Here is a 25,562-nt window from a genome sequence, read left to right on the forward strand (position 1 = left end):
ATTTCTTTATCCATAACTCCTCCCATTGACTCATGCTGATAATGTGTCCAACTATTCTGGCCCATTTTACCATCACTTCCTTTACTTGCTCTTCCTCTGTTGCCCAAATAAGTAATTGTCTGTATAATATTTTTATTGATTTTTTTGTCTATCTGTAAAATTTCCCCCCAAAATGATTCTTGAATTTCAAACCCTTTAATTTTCCTTTTTATCCTCCCATTGCAGCCAATGAGCTGAAAATTTTTGGTTTTTTTCGTTAGCCAGACAAAAATTCATGTCATGTTGGGGCCCATTTGCGTTAGCAGGACACAAATACGAAAATGAGACGACATGAATGAAGCTACACAAAACGAACAGCAATTCCACACGAATGCATAACACTATTACTCATAGTTAAGAACAATGATGAGACAACAGGAAATGTATGAGTTATTAGTTATTAGAGGATAAAGGTGTCTCAACTGAAGCTTTCTCACCAATCCTTGTTTTCACAACGAGCTAAATATTTCAAAATCCAATTATCACAGGGACAGAAAGTGAGGTGAAATATTTTGAATAGGGACACAGACAGCAAAACAAACACCACAGTGGTGTTATCCCTTCCATATGCTATACAAAGCATGGCTGGAGTTACACTTTAAAATGTACCTGTTCCGACTGACATACAAATTCACCTTAAGAACAAACATACATAACCTATCTTGTTCATAACTTGGGGACTGCCTGTAGAGTTAAATAATAAAGCTGGGATGCTGTTTCCTTGGACTTTTTTCTTTAAAAATTGGCTTAACTGTTAAGATAATACTGTGTGCCTTCAGTTCATTAATTGGAAAAGGGGTGGAAGTTAAGAGCATACATGTTTATTATTTTAGCCTGCTTTATGGGATTGTAAATACATAAAGACAAAGTAATAGTTTGATAAAGAATAAAACTCCTTCACTATTTTTTAAATGTACATATAACTCTGATAAAAAATATTATTTTGAATCATTTGGTGTTTAGGCAACTGCTCTTCCAGAAATTGCATAGTTTCATTGTTGATCATTTTATGAATTGATATTGCAAGTAATTTAGATTTTTTTTTAGCTTCTAAAATGTTTGAAGAATCAAACCACAACACTATTTGTTTCAATGTTTTAGTCAGCTTGTTTCAATGTAATTATGTTTGGTACCACTGCAATTAGGGTTAAGGCATTTATTCGCTGAATTACAAGGGCAGTGATAAGATAGTGTCCATACAATTTCTTGATGATCTCATTGGGAACAATACATGTCCTTGAATATTACTTGTTCATCTTGTTCTTTGCCCTTTAACCTGTACTGACCAGAGCAGCTATGCAGTTTGTATGGAACAAGGACACTGCCCCCCTCAAATTTTCCTTCAGCCCAAATTTCTAGCATTGCAAAAACTAAGATGCCGAGAATCCTTTGTTCACATTCCTTTGGTCACTTTGCCTGCTCCTTTTCTTTAGATATCTAACCTGCATTTCTAAGTACTCAAGTTAATTTCTCAATTACTACAATGCTAGAAATGTGAGAATAAAGGGGAAAGTAATGGTAATGGAAGAATTCTTAATTCTTAATTATAATCAGTATTCTCATTTTGCCTACCCCAACGTTTCTGCAGGTGCTATTCCTGAAAAAAGCAACAGCCCAGCAGTGGCAACTGCATAAAAGTGACCAGTAGAAGCCTTGTGGGCAGATGACGGCCATGCTGCTCCCATTCATGGGATCAGCATTCATGCTGCTGTCCTAGGTGGGAGGCAAATGCCCGGAAGGGAGGGGAATCAGTCCAAGGGCGGGAGGAGGGGGATATTGATGTTTCCCCTGTTGATCGCAAAGGGGAAAGTAGGGGGAAAAGGAGCACCGGTATCCCAGCAACCTGTCTTGCGTGTGCTTTAAAGTATGCATCCATATCCTAAAATATTGGTGGCTAAAAGTGAAAAAGGCAAAAAACAGACACAATATAATTTTGGAATGGTATGAAATGGTGTGATTTTGGTGTTTCAAATACAGGGTGAGCTTCTCTTATCCAGAATTCTACAGAACTCTGGTGGCGTAATGGGTTAAACCCTTGTGCCAACTGAACTGCTGACCTAAAGATCTGAAGGTCGGCAGTTTGAATCTGCGAGACAGGGTGAGCTCCCATCTGTCAGCCTCAGCTTCCCATGTGAGGACATGAGAGAAACTTCCCACAGGATGGTAACACATCTGGGCGTCCCCTGGGCAACATATCTGTTGACAGGGGTGGTTCAACCGGTAGGAAAACTACGCGGTTTCTGAAGGCGCCATCCTTTAGGGGGCACAGTTGAGGCACCTCCAAGTGCCCTAAGGCTGAGCAGCTTCTTTTTTGTCTTTTTTTTCTTCCCCCCCCCCTCCCCGCTGTGCAAGGTAAGCGCATGTGCAATCGCTCACGGCTGGGAAGGAAGGTGGGTGTGGGAGGCCTGCTCGTGCTCGTGCACTCGTGGCCAGAGGGAAAAATAGGTTCTATGTGTTGTCGGAGGCTTTCATGGCTGGAATCACTGAGTTGCTGTGAGTTTTCCCAGCTGTATGGCCATGTTCCAGAAGCATTCTCTCCTGACGTTTGGTCTACATTTGGGGCAGGCATCCCAGAGATCTGTTGGAAATGAGGTAAGTGGGGTTTATATATCTGTAGGAGGTCCAGGGTGGAAGAAAGATCTCTTGTCTGTTTGATGCAAGTGTGAATGCTGCTATTGCAAAACCTTGCAGCTTCAAACCCTGGCTATTTGCTGCCTGGGGAATCCTTTGTTGGGAGGTGTTACCTGGCTCTGAATGATTTATGTCTGGAATTCCCCTTTTTCTGAGTGGTACTCATTATTTACTGTACTGATTTTTAGAGATTTTTAATACTGGGAGCCAGATTTTGTTCATCTTCATTGTTTCCTCCTTTCTGTTGAAATTGTCCACATGCTTGTGGATTTCTCTGTGTAGTCTGACACGAATCAAGGTACATGAAAGGCACTGCAGACTAACTCCACTATAGAAGTCAGCCATAGCAAAGTATTTGATGAACCAACCTGGACACAGCAGATTATTTGGGAACACAGAAATGTTAGACCACTCTAACACAACCACCATGTCAGACTACACAAAGTCCACATGTCTATATAATCCAGTTCAAAGTAGATAATGTGGATTATCTGCCTTGATATTCTGGGTTTTATGGCTGTGTGGAAGGACCCTCAGTGTTCTTCCACACAGCCATATAACCCAGATTATCAAAGCAGAATAACCCACAATATCTGCCTTGATCTAGTTTATCTGAGTCCACACTGCCATTATTATTATTATTATTATTATTATTATTATTAAACTTTATTTGTACCCCGCTAGCATCTCCCGAAGGACTCGATGTGGCTTACAAAGGCCAAGGCCTCAACACACAATATAACAATACAAAACAAAAGGAAAATTAAAAACAATTAAAACAGTATAAACAACAAGCAATAAACAATACGCTAAAACACAATAAAACTGGGCCAGGCCAGAGTAATGGGTACAAGATTAAAAATGCTGATGTGACAGGTGATATATAAGGCTTATAGGGCAAGTGCAGAGTGCGATATATGATCTTAGTTCTAATAAAGTGCTTATGGGACTTGGTGTTGGAGATTTCCTATTAATCTGGGAAGGCACATTGGAACAGCCAGGTCTTCAAGTTCTTTCTGAAGACTGCCAATGTAGGGGCCTATCTGAGATCCTTGGGGAGGGTGTTCCAGAGTCAGGGGGCCACCACAGAGAAGGCCCTGTCTCATGTCCCCACCAACCTCGCTTACGACGAAGGCGGGATCACGAGCAGGGCCTCTCCAGATGACCGAAGTGAACACGTGGGTTCGTAGACGGAGATGCGGTCACGGAGGTAGGATGGTCCCAAACCGTTCAGGGCTTTGTAGGTAAGCACCTGCACCTTAAATTGGGCTTGGAAAGTAAATGGCAGCCAGTGGAGCTCCTTGAACAGGAGGGTTGACCTCTCTCTGTAAGGGGCCCCAGTTAACATCCTGGCTGCCGCTCGTTGGACCAGTTGGAACTTCCGAGCCGTTTTCAAGGGCAGCCCCATGTAGAGCGCATTACAGTAGTCCAGTCTGGAGGTGACCAAGGCATGGACCAACCCGGCCAGATCAGCCTTCGCGTGGTACGGTCGCAGTTGGCACACGAGTCTCAATTGTGCGAAGGCCCTCCCAGACACCGCCGACGCCTGAGCCTCGAGCGTAAGCGATGAATCCAAGAGGACATATAATCCAGTTCAAAGCAGATATTGTGGGTTATTCTGCTTTGATATTCTAGGTTATATGGCTGTGTGGAAGTACCCTCAGGGCTCTTCCACACAGCCATATAACCCAGAATATCAAAGCAGAATAACTTTGATATTCTGGGTTATCTGAGTCCACACTGCCCTATATCCCAGTTCAATGTTTGGTGCTAAATTTGCAAATATAGTAATTCCTACATAACGTTACCATGTATTGAACTGATTTTTCTGTTGATTTGTTGTAAAACATGATGTTTTGGTGCTTAATTTGTAAAATCATAATGTAATTTGATGTTTAATAGGCTTTTCCTTAATCCCTTCTTATTGTCCAACATTTCTGCTTATCAAACATTTTTATTTTTCAGTTATTGGTTTGGGAGGGGGGGAGGGCGCCAAAATTCTGTTCACTTACACTTGAAAATTACCCAGGGCCGGCCCTGTCTGCTGATAGCCAATTCTCTCACACCAGAAGCAACTTGCGGTATATTCTCAATTCGCTTCTGACACAATAAAAAAATCCAGAATTCCCAAATAAACCAAAATTTAAAATTGTCCACATGGGTGGCTGAGGCAGTGATGTCTTTGCTCTCTGATGATCTAAAAAAACACATATTTTGTTTCATGCACAAAATTATTTAAAAGATATCAGGGTAGTTTACAAATAGTATTAAAATGGTTAAACGGGCTAAAACCAGTAAGTTAAGATAAATAATCTAAAACATATTTGACAATATAATTAATTAAAAGCAGATTTTAAAATGTTAATGTTTTAAAAACTATTTGTGACAGACATTGGGTTGAAGTAATGATGCCCAAGGGCTTTGCTGAACATACATGTTTTAAGAGAGGCTAAATGATATAAGTGTTGGCACCAGTCATGTATCTGGGGGAAAGCATTGCCATTGGGGTGTCATGGTTGACAAGGCCTTCTCCCAAATTCCAATTCAGTGTTTTGACCTCATTAATCTTTGAGCAATTGGGACCTTCAGCATTTTATAGCATTGAACAATCATACTGACAAACCACTATGTGGTGTACAAAGAGAGAGAGAGAGAGAGAGAGAGAGAGAGAGAGAAATGAAATAACCTTCTTGTGAAATCCTTGTCATTGCAAATACAATAGGTTTCAGTCTGACCTTTTTCAATTCAGTAGTAAGCTACCCTGTCCCTGAGAGTTAAGACTTGATTGCCCAAAACTGACCTAGAAGAAGTTAGTTTTACCAAGCCCTTTAATCTCTCTGCAAGGATGAATGGGCAATGCAAGGATGTGGAATACTGCAGTGTGATTCTATATTTATTTTAACCACTGTATAGCATTACCCCGACATCCTAAAAAGACGACATCAGAAAAGCAATGTTTAAATCTGTCCACACTGGAAGCAATTGCAGCATAAACAATAATTAACAGCCATATGTCCCTGCAATCATCAGTACCATTCTGGCGACTTTAAAAAAAGGGCTACCTGCTTGGACATGGTTTGCCCTATCATTAGGCAGAATAGGGTGGTTGCCTCAGACAGTAGCCTGATGGGAGAAAGAGCTATTTCTCCATACCCTACTGACAGGCTTAATCTACATTTCTGTTCCAGTACACTGCCATTCCAGTTATCATCTGAGGGATTCTGTGCTGTCTTCATATTCATCAAAGGCAACAAAATACATTGGTTAAGCCCTGCATAAAAGAAATGCATGCCACATATATAGTGTAAAATATGTATGAATAAAACAAAATGAGCAAGAGAAAAGTTACGTGCTTTCTGTGTCTAATGATAGAAGAGCAACACTGTTGTTAAGTCACTTAACATGGCATTGGATATCTTAGGAAACACATTGTCCTACACTTAACATTGGATCTGTAATTTCTTCTTCCTGTCTTTCTAAAACAGCTTTCTTCAAAAGTAGACTTGTTTAAAACAACAACAACAGTGAAGACCGGTTATCGTATAGGTTCAAAGAAGTTACCACTTGGCAAAGGCTGGAGCCATGGCTATGCCAAACATAACTGACCAAATGTTCACAGTTCTGTTGAGACTGTGACCAAATACAATGGGAAAGTGGTCCAGGGTTAACAAGTCTGCATTCTGTTCTTGTTGTCTTTAATCAGAAGGGCTGACAGCATTATGAGATTACATGGGAAGGCAGAAATATAAAGAACTGCCAGTATGTACTGTAAAGGTAATACATTCATTTCTAAATTAGATCTCAATTTGTCTGATACAGCAATAAGCAAGCTAAATGCTAGTGATACCATAAAAGAGAAAAATATGAGACTAGAATGAAGTAAAAAAAATTGAAATTTGTTTAAAAAAAGGTTTGGGAGATAGTCAAATTATACGAGGAACAAAGAACAGAAAAATGAGTGGATACATAGGCTAGTTCTCCACATAACAGACTAATAAACTTCCTTTCAATGAATCTTGCCAAGAAACCTCATAATTCATTTGCCTCAGGGTTGCATAAGTCACAAGTTGCTTGAAGGTATTCAACAATAAACCATCTACTACTAGTCTGCAAGGAAACAGAAAAATTATAGAGATTTTCATGTGAAAGCAAGTATAGTGTAGCAGTTTTAGTGTTTTGAGTAGGAAACCCACTGGGCAAGGCCCATTCGCTCAGTCTCAGAGGGAGGCAATGGCAAGCCTCTTCTGATATTACCTCATCAGACGGTCTCCTTTTCCTGTCGTATGCCGCTAGCTCTCCCTTTCCTGACAGACACCATTACATGATATACGTGTACTTTCGGCCAGGGTCCATCGGGAAAAGGGAGAGCAAGCGGCATATGCTGTTACCGCAGCAACATGAGAGGCTTCCTATGTTACCTTAAGCACAATGAGGGGAAGCCGGGTGGCAATGCTTCCCCCCATGTGATGGGGTCCCAGGTTGCACAATGTGGGGCGTGGAGCGACAGGTTCTCCACGACCCCCCCCCCCAGGATCCCATGGATTCTTCATGATGTGTGGCGAATCCATTGATTTTTGTGATGAGGTTGTAAGTCTTGCCAAGAAAACCCTGTCATAGTTTTGCCTTAGGGTCAGCATCGGTCAGAAATGACTTAAAGGTTCTGACCCAGTTAACCTGTCGGAACGTACCTCCTTCTATGAACCATCTCAGAGTCTAAGATCGTCCGGGGAGGCCCTGCTTTCGGTCCCACCCTCTTCGCAGATGTGATTGGCGAGGACGAGAGACAGGGCCTTCTTCCCCAGGGAGATTAGATCCCTCCTGATTAGATTAGATTAGATCCCTCCTGATCTTCCGCAAAAAAAATGAAGATATGGCTCTTTGACCAAGCCTTCAGAAATCTGGTGCAATAATAGATATGAAAGATATGGAACTGACCAAGGGAACGGCCCAGACTATGCTCTTGGATCACGTGATTTACTCTACGGTCAGAGTCAAATGTTAATTGTTTTAATTTTGTTTTAATTGTATTTTAATGTTTTATTATTTAAATAACTGCTTTTGTACTTGGTTTTAAAAGGCATTGAATTATTGCCACTTTGTGAAGCTGCCTTGAGTCCCCACCGGGGTGAGAAAGGAGGGGTAAAAGTATCACAAATAAATAAATAAACAACAATCAATCATTAATAGTTGGACATAGTATGTTGCCCCATATTAACTTAAAACACTTGTAACTTAACTTAAAATCACTTGTGATTAAAATACTATACACAGATTGACATGATTGAAGTCTTCACCTCAATGGAGAAGCTAACTAAGAACTTTTGCCATGCAAAACACTATTACTGAGATTTAGACCTTTCTAATGTAGTTTTTGGAACAGCTATTTTTGAAATTGTTGTTGTTGTTTTTTGTTTGTTTGTTTTGTTTACATTATATTTTCCAGGAAAAGGGAGAGGGGTTTTTGACTATAACCAACACATTAAAAACTGTGTACCAAAAACTGGTTGTGAAGTCTGACTGAGTAGACCATATACACTCCAACTGTTTCAATTTGGCAAGAACAGTCCTGATTAATCCTCTATCATCCCACTTTTTCAACTGCTTTTAAAATGTCTGTGTTTCTCTTTCCTACTCTCTTTTTCCTTTTTCATGATCAGTTACTTCAGTAGCTGCAAACTGAAGTCAAAGTCCAGAAGTAGTTTGAAATGCATGAACTCAGCAGACAGGAGGTGAGAGGACTGGGCAGTCTTACCGTTCCCTGTTGGCTTAGACAAAAACGAACTGTTGCATTATCTCCTAGTTTGTCCATTCTTCCTGAGTAATAGTGTTTTCCATCTTGACGACATTCCAATGTTGTTTAGCCACATGGGTACTGGTTTTCACCTCTGAAATATTGGAAAGACATGAGAATAATAAATCATTGGCATTTGGGAGACAAGGCTTTTGAAATGTCAGAACAGCTGCCTGGTAAAGATATGGAAATGGAGATAGAAGAAAATTAGCAGAGCTTCACAAGTCAACAGATGCAATATGAGTGAAGTGTGTCAACTAAGTCATGATGTGAGTGAAGTGAGTTGGCTAAACCTAGAATTCAGATCACAATCCTATGCACAGTAGGGCATTTGGTGAGTGAACATGGCCATGATTTAACTACAGTAGAGTCTCACTTATCCAACACTTGCTTATCCAACATTCTGGATTATCCAACGCATTTTTGTAGTCAATGTTTTTAATACATCATGATATTTTGGTGCTAAATTTGTAAATACAGTAATTACTACATAGCATTCCTGCGTATTGAACTACTTTTTCTGTCAAATTTGTTGTATAACATGATGTTTGGGTGCTTCATTTGTAAAATCATAACCTAATTTGATGTTTAATAGGCTTTTCCTTAATCCCTCCTTATTATCCAACATATTCGCTTATCCAACGTTCTGCTGGCCCGTTTATGTTGGATAAGTGAGACTCTACTGTATATCTTCCTGGCCAATCTTGCAAATAACACTATGTAACAAAATTTGAAAATTTTTCTGTTCCTGGTTTGAAAGAGTTATTTCCTGTTTAATTCCGCAGTACTTACTTTGAAAGTAGTTGTTATACTCCAGAAATTTCATTTTTGTGGTTGCCATTTTTAACCTTTCAAGGTGTCATTTTTAACCTTTGGTGCATATTGCAAAAACAAAGTATTTCCAGTTTAATAAGCTTTTGCCATGTTTTTGTGATAGAATCAATTAGGAAATGACATTTATAACCCAGGAACAAAAATTGTGTTACATGGTGAAATGGATCCTATTTTCCTCTCATATTTTTTATAAATTTGACATTAAGTCATTCTCCAAATAGACTTATTTACCACTTGATGTGCTTTTAAAAAGAGGAAACTGTATTGATGCATCAACAAGATTTCTTTCTTTAACAATACATAGCAATTTAAATATCAGTATAGTTGTGTTGTTGAAGGCTTTCATGGCCGGAATCACTGGGTAGCTGTGAGTTTTCTGGGCTGTATGGCCATGTTCCAGAAGCATTCTCTCCTGATGTTTCACCCACATCTATGCAGGCATCCTCAGAGGTTGTGAGGTCTATTGGAAACTAGTCAAGTGAGGTTTATATATCTGTGGAATTTCCAGGGTGGAAGAAAGAACTCCTATCTGTTTGAGGTAAGTGTGAATGTTACAATTGACCATTTTTATTAGCATTGAAAGGCCTTGCAGCTTCAAAGTCTGGCTGCTTCCTGCCTGGGGGAATCACCTCCCAACAATTCATTTTAATTCTGGGATTGTTTACTAGGGAGTAGAGAAACAACCCTGACTGTTCAGAAACATTACAGTTTTGTTCCAACTCTGATCACAGTTGTCCATTGAGAGAAATAATCAAGACAACCTCAACTCATTTCAGAAGGACAGAGAGACTCTGTGATACAGTGGTTAAGAGTGTTATGGATAGATAATAATAATAATAAAACTTTATTTATATTCCGCCACCATCTTCCCATGGGGACTCGGGGCAGCTCACAATGGGCAAAGCCCGATCAGCATAGTTTACAAAAACAACAGCATAAATACATTACACAATATACAAAAGATAAATCACAATAAGGCAATAAAACAAGAGTTAATACAACAGTAATAATATCAATCAACCACCAAGTACAATTTAGTCGACTTCATAGAAGGGGGAACTGCAGCAGCAATATAAAAATAGCATCATCAGATTAAAATACTCAAATAAAAGGGACCTAATAAAATTCAGGATAGAATTATAATGTCGACTCAGGCTGGTCATCCAGTGACTGTCTCACCAAAGGCCAACCTAAACATCCAAGTCTTCAGTTGTTTCTTGAAGGAGGATTTAGAGGGAGCCAACCTAATCTCCTTAGGGAGGGAGTTCTAGAGCTGGGGGCCATGGCCAAGAATGCCCTCTCTCTCTTTCCCCACCAGTCGTAACTGTGAGGAAGATTGAAGTGAGAGGAGCCCCCCCCCCCGGAGGATCTTAGAGATCGTGTAGGTTCATAGGGGATGACGTGGTCACAAAGATAGCCAGGTCCCGAACCGTTTAGAGCTTTATAGGTAATAACCTACCCCTTGAATTGGGCTCGGAATATTATCGGCAGCCAGTGAAGCTGCTTAAACAGGGGGGTTGACTGCTCCCTGTAGGCAGCTCCAGTTAGTAACCTAGCTGCCGACGGTTGTACCAACTGCAATTTCCGGACCGTCTTCAAGGGCAGCCCCACGTAGAGTGTGTTACAGTACTCTATCCTTAAGGTAACTAGAGCGTGGACCACCATGGTCAAGTCAGACTTCTTGAGGTACGGTTGCAGTTGGTGCACAAGTTTTAATTGTGCAAAGGCCCTCACGGCCACTGCCAACACCTGGGCATCAAGTGACAGCGATGAATCCAGAAGGACCCCCAAACTCTGGACCTGCACGTTCAGGGGGAGTATGACCCCATCAAGCACAGGTAGCCACCCTCTGCCCCGATCGGTCGAATGACTGACCTGGAGGACCTCTGTCTTATCAGGATTAAGCTTCAACTTGTTGGACCTCATCCAACACAGCGGCCAGACACTGGTCTAGGATCCGAGGGGCTTCCTTGGGAGGTAGGTGGAAAGGAGTAGTGGAGTTGAGTGTCATCTGCAATAGGATAGAACTGAGGACATTAATTAGGATTGCCAGATTAAAAGCTGGAGGGGTCTCTTGCCCCTGTAATGGTTGTGTAGATGGGGGAATTTCAGCAGTTGTTCCATGTCAAGGAATCAGATTAAAAATAATACTTCTTGAAATGGATATTGTTTCATTCATTTAATGTATATGCTGCCTTCTCCTGGATTGGAACCCAAGACAACTTCTAAGCAGTCATCCTTCCTGGGTGTATGTGGGGGGATACTTGAAAATAATAATAATAATAATAATAATAATAATAATAATAATAATAATAATAATAATAAAAACTTTATTTATACCCCGCCTCCATCTCCCTGCGGGGACTCGGGGGGGCTTACATGGGGCAGAAGCCCAAACAACATAGAACAAAACATAGGCAACATAAAACAAATCACACTATAAAAAGATAAAACAGTAATACAATATATCAATTAAAACAAAAATACAGGATAAAAAATTGCATTTAAAACACATAAATGGTAAAATCGTAATAAAAATGGGATAGATTATTAAAACCCTCTGGGGCTGATTAATTAATGACTGTATCTCCAAAGGCCTGCCGAAACATCCAAGTCTTCAGTTGTTTCCTGAAGGAAGGTAGAGAGGGAGCCAACCTAATCTCCCTGGGGAGGGAGTTCCAGAGTCGGGGAGCCACGGCCCAAAAGGCCCTCTCTCTCGTCCCCACCAAACGCAGTTGTGAGGAGGGTGGAAGTGAGAGAAGGGCCTCCTCGGAAGATCTCAGTGATTGGGTGGGTTCATAGGGGACGACGCGGTCACGAAGATAGGCAGGTCCCGAACCGTTTAGAGCTTTATAGGTAAGAACCTGCACCTTAAATTGGGCCCGGAATATAATCGGCAGCCAGTGGAGCTGCTTGAACAGGGGGGTTGAGCACTCCCTATAAGCAGCTCCAGTTAGTAACCTGGCTGCCGACCGTTGTACCAACTGCAATTTCTGGACCGTCTTCAAGGGCAGCCCCACGTAGAGTGCGTTACAGTAATCCATCATTGAGGTAACCAGAGCGTGGACCACCATGGCCAAGTCAGACCTCTCGAGGTACAGTCGCAGTTGGCGCACTAGCTTTAGCTGTGCAAAGGCCCTCCCGGCCACCGCCGACACCTGAGCATCAAGTGACAGTGATGAGTCCAGGAGGACCCCCAAGCTGCGGACCTGTGCCTTCAGGGGGAGTGTGACCCCATCAAGCACAGGTAGCCACCCTATGCCCCGATTGGCCTTACGAATGACCTGGAGGACCTCTGTCTTGTCAGGATTGAACTTCAGCTTGTTGGCCCTCATCCAACCCATTACAGCAGCCAGGCACTGGTCTAGGATCCGAGGGGCTTCCTTGGAAGTAGGTGGAAAGGAGTAGTGGAGTTGAGTGTCATCTGCGTAGAGATGGCACCGAACTCCAAAACCCCGGATGACCTCGCCCAGCGGTTTCATGTAGATGTTAAAAAGCATGGGGGAAAGAATAGAACCTTGCGGGAACCCACAGGCCAAAGGCCAGGGGTCCGAGCAGGTGTCCCCCAGCTTCACCATCTGGGTGCGACCTTCCAGGAAGGAGTAGAGCCACTGCAGAGCAGTGCTCCCAAGGCCCATTCCTGAGAGCCGCCCTAGAAAGATACCATGGTCGATGGTATCGAAAGCCGCTGAGATGTCCAGGAGAACCAACAGGGACACACTCCCCCTGTCAAGTTCTCTGCAGAGGCCATCCACCAAGGTGACCAAAACTGTCTCAGTGCCATGACCAGGCCTGAAGCCAGACTGGAATTGGTCAAGATAATCGGTGTCATCCAAGAATCCCTGGAGTTGAGAGGCCACCACTCGCTCCAGAACCTTGCCTAAAAATGGAAGGTTTGAAATTGGTCGGTAGTTAGATAAAAAAACTGTTAACCAAACATGATTGTTTTATTATCAACTAACCCAGGCTACTGTGGAAAATACAGCACACTGCAATCCTTACACCATTGTTTGGAATATACATCTGAGTTAAACTTAACACATAATTAGGTTGTCAGATTTCTGCAGGACATAATATTCTGTTAGAAAACTCCTTTATTGTTGCCAGGTTGTCCTCCATTCCTATAAAGAGATACTGTCAGTGTTAGACAAGAACTGTTTTCTTCTCTCAGTCAAAAAATATTTTGCATCTCCTATTGCCTTAAGGCCATCAGAAACTGAGCTATCAGTTTCAATCTATTGTGACTTAAATTGTGAGGAGAAAGTCCTCTGAAAAATATCTAACTTAGATGTAGCTAGAGGTCAATAGAAATAATAGAATTCAATCAGGATGGGAATTATGCAGACCTGCAGATGTTCTTGCAAGTCCAAACAGTCATAGCCAGCAAAGCCATTGGTTTGGAATTCTGGGAGTTGCAGTCCAAAATCTGGAGAGCAATAGTCAACAGGAGAATAAGGAGTAATAAAACAGAAACACATGACATTAATATATTAAATGTCAATAATTTGCTCTGGTCGTCAGGAGCTTCATGCCATCTAGGTGATATAAAAATCATCATGCACTATGATGTGTGGTTTACTTAGTTTTAAAATCACATCTTAAACATGTTTAGCTGTTAGCTCAGAGGTGACCTTGCTGCTGGTCTTCTGGCTCTGAAGTACAGATGTAACATTATTGTCTCATAGGCATAGGTCTTATGTCCTCACTTATCTGATGAATTAGGAACCAGGATAGTCAAAAAATGGAATCGGTTGAAAAGTTTAACCCAGTTGTTTTAGCTTGCAAATTCATTTTGGCTGCTGAAAATGCAGTTAAGAGATACTGGTATATATTACTTTTGAGTGTGTGATAAATTGAAAAGATCTTTTGCACACATTCAGAAGTGTTTCAGAAAGAGGTCTACTCTTTCTTTAGGCAAAAGGACCATGAGCATACATTCAGGAGGTCCCAAGTGTGTCTGAGGGCCCTTCCACGCAGCCATATAACACGGAATATCAAGGCATATAATCCACAATATCTCCTTTGAACTGGATTATCTGAGTCCAGACTGCCATATAATCCAGTTCAATGTGGCTTAGTACAGTTTTGTGGAAGGGGCCTCATAGGCAAGATGTACTCACAAAAGAGTGGATCCCTTGTCAGATAAATGGAATTTGTCTATAATTTGTAAGTCTGAAAAGAAAAGAGTTGTCAAAGAGTGAGTCATCAGTAGGTGAGGAAGCCTGTATTCATTATGAGTAATGCCAGTCTGTTAGATGCATGTTTCTGACTTGATTTCTAATATCAATTTGTTTTTCACAGTTGCTGAAGTTGGCTGATGAGGAGTCATAGGTATTGTGAGATTCATTACAAAGTTTGTGTTGATGTAAGCAGTCCATTCTTATTTGTGAACTGGAACCAGATTTCATGGCTACCACTAAGTATGAAAGGTATTCTTCCCTGGTCCTCTTTCCATATACATCCTGACTCCTGAATCTGCTGCCTGTCAGTTTTCTGTTTCTGTTAAGATATATTAGTGCAGCAGTATGCATGTGTGTGTGTGTGTGCGGGGTCCTCACATACCATGGTGTACAAGAGGAACTCACAACAATTTCATTCTTCACGAGTGCAAGCACATATTCACACTCCCAGGCAGATACACACACTTGAATTAATGAGGGGAATGAAGACAGAAATAGAGACAAGAAGCTCTGATTTGGATGTAATCCAAATATCTGCTATTTTTCAAATAAGCAATCTGTGACTAGTTGGCAAGATATATTTTTAGAGATGGAAAATATTTAGGTTACCTTTGCTTTCTAGTGCTGAAGCTTCTTGATCCTCCCCTCTATATTTTGAAGAAACAATGAAGATTTAGATTTGAAGATTTTAAAAATATGATACATAAGTGTACCTTGTGAACTTATAACATATTGGTGTCTGTGTGTATATCTTGGTGTGGGGATATCACTATCATCTGAATGCATGGAGAGAACATTGAACTCTGTCACTCACATCTTATCCATTTAGTATGCAGATGGACAACTTTGTCTTTTGGGATGTTTTTGACCTACCATTCCCATCAATCCAGGTAGCATATCTGAGCATCCTACCAAAAATTCACATTTCTATCTTTATAACCATGAGTTTTTAATTTTCATTCTATTGTTGCCGTATTTTGATATTTGCAGGCATGTACCCGGGGGGGAGGGGGAGGCTTGAGGGGCTTCAGCCCCCCCCCCCCCCCGAAATTCTCAGGGTGGTCCGTGAGAAGGCCTTACATTTATTATTTAAACTGCTATGTTTATTCATATCATGATCTGATCACCGTGCTCAATATATCCCATATGCATGGGGGTATTGGGATAATGATACAAAAGGTTTGCTAGGGTAGATCCTCTCTCACTCAGACTCAGCCGCCCCCCCCCCCCCCCGAACCAAAATCCTGGCTACGGGCCTGACCACGTGTATGTATTTTATAGTGTTCATGTTATGCTGTGGCATATGTAAGAACTGGAGAGAAGCTGTAAAATTATGTTCTTCTTTAGTACAAGCAAACCTTCTTTCAGCCCGCAGACAGCAAAGCCAGTGTCGGCACTCTAGTCTCATATGCTAAGCTCTCTGCATACAGATTTGGCATCTTGTTTGCAGTAAGCATTTGCAGCCCAACAAGGGACAAAGTCTCTGCAGCACTCATGAAATCTCAAAGGATTTAGCAAATAAACATTGTAGTTGTACAAGATTAAACCACAATGGAAAAAAACAACAACGACCCAAAGAGATATTTATTTTAAAGAAAACAGACCCCCCCCCCCCCACACACACACACACAGAGCAAGTATAATGGTTTCAATCATTTAGTTCTTGGTAGTTGTAAACAACAAGTTACTCATGTTAAATTGTTTACAAAATTTTTGCAGAGGTTTGATTCTGTCTTCCTGGTTTTTTAAAATGAAATATCAGACATAAATGTTAATGTGGTGAACATTATGCTGGAGCAGGAGTGGAAATTTGTGGGCCTTTGCATGTTATTGAATTTCCATCAATCCTAGTTAACCTGGCTAGTGATCAATGTAATGGGAGCTGCATTTCAATGACTTCTGGAAGGCTACAAATTATTTGCCACTGCATTACAGTAATAATACTCCAGCCAGACAAATATATATCCCAAACAACTCACCTATACTGTTTTAATTAGCTTGCTCATTTTATATACTGTACCAAGGCTAGTCATTGGTTGGCTAAGAAGAAAGAAAATTATGAGCCAACCTTTATGAATCTTCCCTTGGCCACCTAAAGACATTTATTATTTGGCACATTAAGCAGTCAGATAGTGCCCAATGACAAAAAATTATAGATTTTAAAGATGTTAAAAACCATCACACAACTGACAAAATAGCTAATGCACTTGGAAAATTATTGGTGGATCCAAAGCTTCTCAGGATTTGCCTAAGAATCTCAGAGTTAGTACCAGTGAGTCTCAGATAGTAATCCTAAGGGTGCTCATTGAAGTATGTCCTATTGAAAGCTTATGTCTGCAAACATGGTGAGGACATATCAGCCACAGCTGAAAACAGGACATGATTGCATGCTGTAATGTAATTGTACAAATACAGAATATTCCATGGTCAGTAAACTTAAACAATAAGGTTCAAGAATACTTTACTGTAGAAGTGCTTCAAAGCTTGCTTTTGCAAAAAGGTAGATGGGGAAATATTAATAAATCTAACCACATGGTACCTCTTCAGACTGCAAATGAAGGTTCACTTGAAAATAAATGTTTAATTTAAAAATGTTCCCTGAACATAGGACCTTTCTAGACAGCCTCTTAATCTGGAGTAGCAAAGTGGGTTTAAAAATCCTGGTACCTGAATGAGAGTCCCTACATGGACCCATTAGTCCCAATAAATGGTCTCAAGGCATCCACAAAGACCTGGTTCATGCGAACAGAACAGCAAAAGGTACAGTGGGACATCCACCTGAAGTTTTCCTTTAATCTTTCCCCTAATGACTCTCCGAGATGCATTGCACTCATAAGCATGTTGCAGCGTGAATACAATTATAACACAGTGTGCACAAGCAGATTTTCTGTCATCTTCTCTCTTCACCCTCACTCGTGGTGCCTTCAGGTTCGCCCTCTTGAACCCTGTTTCCCTTTAGGGCCACTTACCTGTGACATGCCGCTGCCCACTGTGTAATTTCAAGCTCTGTTTCCCTTCAGTAAGACATAGGAATGAGAACAAAGGAATGGTTGGAGATAGTTCTAATGGGAATTGCGTTTCTCTCGTGCTTCCATTTAGCCATCTGTATGTCCGTGGCTCCATCAATTTATATCTTTCCAACCACTGTTTCAGAATTTTAAAATGGGGATAAGTGCTAGAGCAGAGTTTACACCAGAATGCTGCAAATAACTCTCTAGGTTTTGGGGGAGTGCTGGGATATACATTAGGGGCGTTTTCGGATGACCCCTAATAGTGGGAGCTCACCCTAGTTCCCGGATTCGAACTGCTGACCTTTCAGACAGCAAGTTCAGCAGCTCAGCGGTTTAATCCGCTGCACCACCGGGGGCTCCACCCCTAGTCTACCCCCCAAAAATAATTTATATTTTCTTTTTTCTTTTTTGGCAATGAGAATTGGTGTCACTGTTGAATTCCAAGGCTAGGAAACACCTCTGTACTTAACATCACACTGCAGTCTAAGGTGAAATAGCAAAGCAGTTTATTGAGGAATATATATATAAAGCAGATCAGCAAAATAGAATAAAAAACAAAGTCAAAATGTCAGAAATCATCTATAGTATTTGAAGTACAAGAATAGCATATTAAAAAAAACAGGAATAAATCCACAACATGAGATTCAGGAACAATCTTTAAAACTTGGGAACATGAGCAACAGGAAACATGGAACTAGAAATCCCTTAGAAAGCTTGACTTGGCAAGAGATGTATTCTCAAAAATCAACGTTGGCCAATCTGGCAAAGAAACCTTTCGGTCTTGCTAATATAGACAAAAAATCATGTCTTTCCCCCTGAGAAACTGATAAGGACTTTTTGGCTAACGAGCAGTTTGACCTTAGCAAACTCTGCTGCACTGTCCTGTGTTGATGGAACATAAATCTTCTACCTCATTGCTCACTAAACTATTTATTTATTTATTTATTTATTTACAGCATTTATATTCCGCCCTTCTCACCCCAAAGGGGACTCAGGGCGGATCACATTACACATATAGGCAAACATTCAATGCCTTTTAACATAGAACAAAGACAGACAAACATAGGCTCCGAGCGGGCCTCAAACTCATGACCTCCTGGTCAGAGTGATTCATTGCAGTGATTCATTGCAGCTGCTCTCTAACCTGCGCCACAGCCCGAGCCCTGGAATGTCTTCCTCTGAGCTCATGTCTGAGTCTGACCTTGCTTCCCTAGCAAACTGCCTTTCTGGAATGTGGCCTTCAGACAGAGCCTGCTCAATTTCAAGACTTAAAATCTCTTGCTGACTATCCTGCTGGTCTGTAGGCCCAGACCCTCCCCCCCCCCCCCAGGAACATCAGTCTGGCCTGCAGGCTCAGAATCGCCACCAACCTCAGGTGCAGCCACAATCAAAGGCTGAACTACAACAGTCACAAAGACAAGTGATTGACCACATCATTTGCCACTCTTTTTTTTTTTAAAAAAAAGGCTCAGGTCTAAATCCAAATAACCTCAAATTCAGTGGTCAAGGGAGCTGAATTTAAGTTATTTTAAAACTGAAGAATGTTTCAAAACTTAGTTTGTAATAACATGAGATGGATTTTTTAAAAAATATTTTAAATGAGGAGGAAAGGGTTTTGCCTTTCAAAAAAATAAAGAATAAGGTCCCCTTGATCATGAAACTCAGGGCTCTTTCATACAGCCATATAACCTAGAATATCAAGGCAGATATGGATTGAACTGGATTATCTGAGTTCACACTGCCATATAATCCAGTTCAATGTGGATTTTATACAGCTATATGGAAGGGGCCTTAGATTTGAAATAATTCATTGGATACTTATGGTTATATTTTTATGTGGAGTACACCAGACACCTGTTAAACTCAATTGCTATTGATATATTATATTGATGCCGTGGAACAGTTGGATTAAAATAATGACCAATTTTTATTACTGTCTTCTGCATGAGATGAAATAAGAAGGCTCAGCTCATCCTTCCAGTAAGTCCTCGTGTTCCTCAAGCAGTTTTCAATACTGATTCTTGTGGCTCATTGCCAGAAACATGGGCAGAGGCCGTTCTGTGTGAAATGCAGCTTTTGCGAATGAGTAGCCAGAAACAATTTACAGGAATTCTCTCAAAGATGAATACATGCAGTGTTTTGTGTGTGTGTCGTCGCCCCTAAGTGATTATTCCCACAAGCCATACTGGCAACCCGTATTCAGTACAAATGGACCACAGCTGTTTGTGAAATCAGTCCAGGAAACCAGATGTGAAAATGGGTTCTGTGTTATTGAGTGTGGGGAAGGGGATACGTTTTCCATCCTTTTGTGTTGAAGTTGGTCTTTCTAATTCTATTCGTATAGGAGTTACTCATACCTCTCTAATTATTTGTTATTCACACAAATCGTGTACTTTTTGAGAAAGGTGATCTCAGGAACCGGAATAATCCCCACAACAACATTGTGGAGAATAGCATAAACAGTGTATCCACAGGGAAAGCAAATGCCCAAGAGCAATGCTAAGATTTTTCATTCCTGTGTTGCTGCAGCAACAACCAAACACAAACAGAGCAATGTACCACTCTTGACGCACTCTTAGCGCATGATGCTTGCAAACAGGGAAAAAGCGATGACCATAAACACAGCAGTGTAGCACCACGTTGTTGTTTTTTTCTAAGAAGAAATCTGAATAATTTGCTCTCAACCAAGTGCCAGTGATAGTAAGCAGGCAGAGGATGCACACCATCCAAGGCAAACACCAGTAGCTGGCAGAGCAAAGCACAGAAAACCCAGGGTCTCCCTCCTTCAAATGCAGGCTGCCTCTATTGCCTTAGCTGGGCATAGGGAATGATGTTCCAAATATTCTCTGGGAAGCTGTTTACTGTGAAGAAGTGTAAAGACTTATAATCACATACCTCCCAGCATTTCACAGATGGTAACTGGGACATCTAGCCCAGCAATATCAGAGCATTCTCATGATGAGGAAGAACATGCAGGCTGGGAGTGGCTGCAGCAGTCTGCTTTTGCCCATGTCTACAGGAAAGGACAAGAGTCTGCCCCAACCTTGCCTCTCTCCTAGCATTGCTCTTGGCCATTTGCTGGTGAATTCATAGAGTGTAAACACCTTTTGCATTTTGACCTCAGTTTGAGACAAATGAAGTGAGCTTGGTACAATGGAAAAAAGTGAAAGGATAATCTGGAATATTTTAAAAGCAGATAAAGAAGTGGGACAACAAAGGATTAATCTAGACTGTCCTAGTCAAATTGGTGCCGGTTTTTTTCTTTCATGTCAGGAGCAACTTGAGAAACTACAAGTCGCTTCTGGTGTGAGAGAATTGGCCTTCTGCAAGGATATTGCCCAGGGAATGTCCATCCTGTGGAAGGCTTCTCTGTGTCCCCGCATGAGAAGCTGGAGCTGACAAATAGGAGCTCACCCTGCTCCGTGGATTTGAACCACTGACCTTTTGATCAGCAGTCCTGCCAGCACAAAAGTTTAACCCATTGCACCACTGGGGGCTCCCATTGGTATAGTTGGAAAATATGCATTCATTTGGAAATCTTCCATTTTAGGAAACATTTTTATTTAATCCAGAGGTGGGAGTCCCAAGGCCATCTAAAAGTGGATGAATCCCTCACCACTGGCTATGCAGGCTAGGGATGATAGTATTTGCAATACAATAACATCTTGAAGTCCACATGACTTCCATCCCCAATCTAATTCCTTATTTAGTGAGAATCTTTGTTATTACTTCGTAGTGAGGGAAATTTATTCAAGTCAGAAGCAGCGTCATCTGTCTTTATGTGCTCTATAGATGAAGTCCTGTCATGAGAAATAGATTTTAGAACAAAGGAAGAGAGGTAAGCCCATAAGCACAAACTCTGTAGAAAGAATTTACATAGCTGTCATTTAGTTAGATCTGGAGGGGAAATTTTATATCCCTGCAGCTGGTGTTGAGCTGCAAATTACAGTAGATCTAGCCACTATAGTGAGGAATGCTAGGGGTTGCAGTTCAACATCTGGGAGTTTGTACAACTAGGTTTGCCCTCTTCCAATTTCTCATATGTAGACATCTATATTAAATATTATACAAATAATTATAAGTATTCATATTATTCATTCTCATTCTAACTATATGAATCAAACACTCCATACCCCTACTACTATACTTCAAACTCTGTGCCATTTTTATGGTAACGACTTTCCAGGGAGAAAAATTATAAGGCAACATTTAAAGTGCTAAGCTTTGCAACAGTCTTACATACAAAACTCTGTTCAGTCATGGGGTTTACTATTTAACCTTGGTTCATCACTACCACTCTATAAATCTACTTTATGGGGTTGTTCTGAAAATGGCTAACAAGACAAAAATCATGTAAAGTGATAATCACAACAGCCATAATGTTTTGTTGTGCACTACCACCTCTAACTTTCAGATCATGTCTTTGTTGATGTACCATCAGAGTATCTCCCCCCCCCCCTCCATAGTTAAAAGACAGAGATCCATGAAGGTAATACATAAAGCCCTTGAGAGTGAATGCCATCTGATTAACATGGGTCAATGTAAGTATAGGCAGCCCCAAAGTCCTGAAGATTTGTTCTTAAGATGCATTTGTATGTAAGTCAGAACAGATACTTTTTAAAAGTGTAACTCCAGATACACACACACACACACATGCATACATATATACATATATAAGCTTTGAATAGCATAAGGAAAGGGTTAACAGCCCTGTGGTGTTTCTTTTGCTGCCTGTGTGCCTGTTGAGAAGATTTCAATTCACTTTCTGTCCCAATGACCATTGGATTTTTTTAAAAAATGGCTATGTTGAGGAAACAAGGATTGCTGAGGAAGCTTCAGTGGAGACACCTTTTCCCCATGATAACACTTTCAGGAATGAATTTGCCTTCCGAGGGGCAGATTCCTCTCACTTCCTGTTATCTCACCCCTGTTCTGTAACTTGGTGATTGCCATACTATATCTTAACTCTTATCAAGAAAGGAACTACGTACTCCTTTTTTGAATAGATTGGCAAAAGGCAAGAGTTTTTGATAGCTCCCTCTTTTACTCTGCCAGATTGAAATCTTCCCTGCCTTCTTGCTCTCCTCAGGTGGACATATTTCCCATCTTGTCCTCATTTTCCAAACCTCCCATCATCCCTGCATCCCTCAAGCATCCTTCCCTTTGACCCTGTGTATGTTTCACTCCCTTCCGGATGCACTTCTAACCCTCCATTTCTCTCCACCTTCCTGATTTATTCTGAGCCTCTTGCCTTTTAAAGAAGTTGGCCTCATGCAGTGAAAGTATTTTCAGACTATTAATTCTACAGTATAGATGCACCCTTTGTCTCCTGACAAGCCTAATCTTGTGTGAACACATTCCCACACACAAACAGAACTTTAAAAAGGTATATTCTATTACTGTGTTTTCTTTTGGTCTGCCTGCTTACTGTAAATGGTTTTGTCAAAAGTGACACACTTGTTTCAAGTCCATGACTTAGACAAAAGAATGCTAATATTTCTTAATGACTATGAGGACCTTATCACATTGGCCTCCAGAATCACCACGGATTGTGGCAAATCCGGCAGTGCCCAGTGGGATGCGGGGGGAACACCCCATATCCCACATCACCTGACTTACCCCTAACTCCACTCCACAGGGAAAGTGTTTGCCACATGGCATCCCCCCATTGTCGCTAATGCAACACAGAAAGCCTCCCTCATTGCCACAGTGGTGGAATACATTGGTTCCTCTTCAGATTTGCTACAGAGCCCTACTGGAAGTAGCTGGAAATCAAACTGAAGAGAAACTGATGTATGCTGTTGAATTTTGGCCTGTCTGATGAGGTTGTGGGTGCCTGTAGGGATGAGGCAGAAACAGGAGCAAAGAAAGCAAGAATTACACAGAGTAAGGAGTCTGCCACGGAGCCTGACGATCCTGTCGATGCCTTGGTCGCTCGCTATAACAGTGAGTTGTCCAGGGCAATAGACATGATCGCTCCCGAACGTCCCCTCTCGCTACGTGGAGTTGCCCCAGCCCCCTGGTTTACTGGGGAGCTGGTGGAGATGAAACGTGCGAGGAGGAGACTAGAGTGCCGCTGGCGGACAACTCGTGATGCATCTGACCGAGCACGGTCTAGAGCCGCTATTAGGGCCAGGAAGGCTTTCTCGACTGCCCGCATCGCGTCTGCAACAACTAGATCCTCAGAGCTGTTTCGGGTTGTTGAGGAGCTCCTCCACCCTCCTCAGGCTGGGGGGGCACCTGACATCCCGGCAACTCGGTGTAGCGAGTTTGCTCACCATTTTGCAGACAAAGTCGCTCAGATTCGTTCCGACTTAGATGCTGGCCTTGTTGCAATGCCAGGTGAGGTAACCGAGGCTTCTGTCTGTTCGATCTTGTGGGATTCGTTTCAGCTTGTGCAGCCTGATGATGTGGACAAGATTCTTGGAGCGGTGAGGGCGACCACCTGTGCCCTTGACCCTTGCCCATCTTGGCTTTTAAAACAGGCCAGTGGTGGGTTGGTTGATTGGTTTGTGAGAATAATTAATGCCTCTTTGGAGCAGGGTAGATTTCCATCTAATCTAAAACAAGTGGTGGTGAGACCTATCTTAAAGAAGGCCTCCCTAGATTCGACCAACTTGCATAACTACAGACCAATCTCCAACCTTCCATTTTTGGGCAAGGTCTTGGAGCGGGTGGTTGCCTCTCAGCTCCAGGGATTCTTGGATGATACGGATTTTCTGGACCAATCGCAGTCTGGCTTCAGGCCTGGTTTCAGTACTGAGACGGCTTTGGTCGCCTTGGTGGATGACCTCCGCAGGGAGCTGGACAGTGTGACCCTGCTGGTTCTCTTGGATATCTCAGCGGCTTTCGATACCATCGACCATGGTATCCTTCTGGGACGTCTCTCCGGGATGGGCCTTGGGAGTTCTGCTCTGCAGTGGCTCCAGTCCTTCCTAGAGGGGCGTTCCCAGATGGTGAAGCTGGGGGACACCTGCTCGGACCCCTGGCCATTGTCCTGTGGGGTGCCGCAAGGTTCTATTCTGTCCCCCATGCTTTTCAATATCTACATGAAACCGCTGGGCGAGGTCATCCGGGGTTTTGGAGTTCGGTGCCATCTCTACACGGATGACACCCAACTCTACTACTCTTTTCCACCAAAATCCAAGGAAGCCCCTCGGATACTGGATCAGTGTCTGGCTGCTGTGTTGGCCTGGATGAGGGCGAACAAGCTGAGACTTAATCCTGATAAGACAGAGGTCCTCCAGGTCAGTCGAAAGTCCGATCGGGGTATTGGGTGGCAACCTGTGCTTGGCGGGGTCACACTCCCCCTGAAGGCGCAGGTCCGCAGCTTGGGGGTCCTCCTGGATTCAGGGCTAATGCTTGAAGCTCAGGTGTCAGCCGTGGCCGGGAGGGCCTTTGCACAATTAAAACTTGTGCGCCAGCTGCGACCATACCTCGAGAAGTCTGATCTGACCATGGTGATCCACGCCTTAGTTACCTCTAGACTGGATTATTGCAATGCGCTCTACGTGGGGCTGCCTTTGAAGACGGTCCAGAAACTGCAATTAGTTCAACGCACGGCAGCCAGGTTTCTAACTGGAGCAAATTACAGGGCACGTTCAACGCCTCTGTTTAAGGAGCTCCACTGGCTGCCGCTTACTTTCCGAGCCCAATTCAAGGTGCAGGTTCTTACCTACAAAGCCCTAAACGGTTTGGGACCCGCCTACCTTCGAGACCGCATTTCCCCCTATGAACCCGCACGATCTCTTCACTCGTCGGGGGAGGCCCTCCTCTCGCTCCCACCACCCGCGCAGGCGCGGTTGGTGGGGACGAGAGAGAGGGCCTTCTCTGTCATGGCCCCCCAGCTTTGGAACCTGCTCCCTAGGGAGATTAGGCTGGCCCCCACCCTCCTCTCCTTCCGGAAGAATCTGAAAACCTGGCTTTTCCGGAAAGCCTTTGATGAGTGACTTTTGTTGGTTTAAGATGCCTGCTTATGTAATAATAGACCCACTGATCTGCCCTTTTATTGTGTCACGACCCAGGCTGCAGAGCACCAATAACCATACACAGAGGCCAGAATCTATCTAATATCTT

General features: G+C 42.3%; 1 long non-coding RNA gene across 2 annotated transcripts in view; it reads right to left on the minus strand.

Moving 5' to 3' along the window:
* The window catches only part of LOC103279858 (uncharacterized), a 76,181-nt gene that overhangs the window by 4,435 nt on the left and 46,184 nt on the right, over positions 1-25,562 (minus strand). The window contains exons 2-3 of one of the 2 annotated variants that reach the window (XR_507024.3): positions 8,423-8,555; positions 4,657-6,777 (exon numbers count right to left, since the gene is read on the minus strand). This is a non-coding gene — a long non-coding RNA (uncharacterized LOC103279858). Of the gene's footprint in view, positions 1-4,656; positions 6,778-8,422; positions 8,556-25,562 lie in introns of those variants that run through there. The other variant, XR_507023.3, reaches the window with a different exon arrangement.

This window comes from Anolis carolinensis, chromosome 1 (assembly GCF_035594765.1).
Source record: "Anolis carolinensis isolate JA03-04 chromosome 1, rAnoCar3.1.pri, whole genome shotgun sequence".
NCBI classification, from domain to species: domain Eukaryota; kingdom Metazoa; phylum Chordata; class Lepidosauria; order Squamata; family Dactyloidae; genus Anolis; species Anolis carolinensis.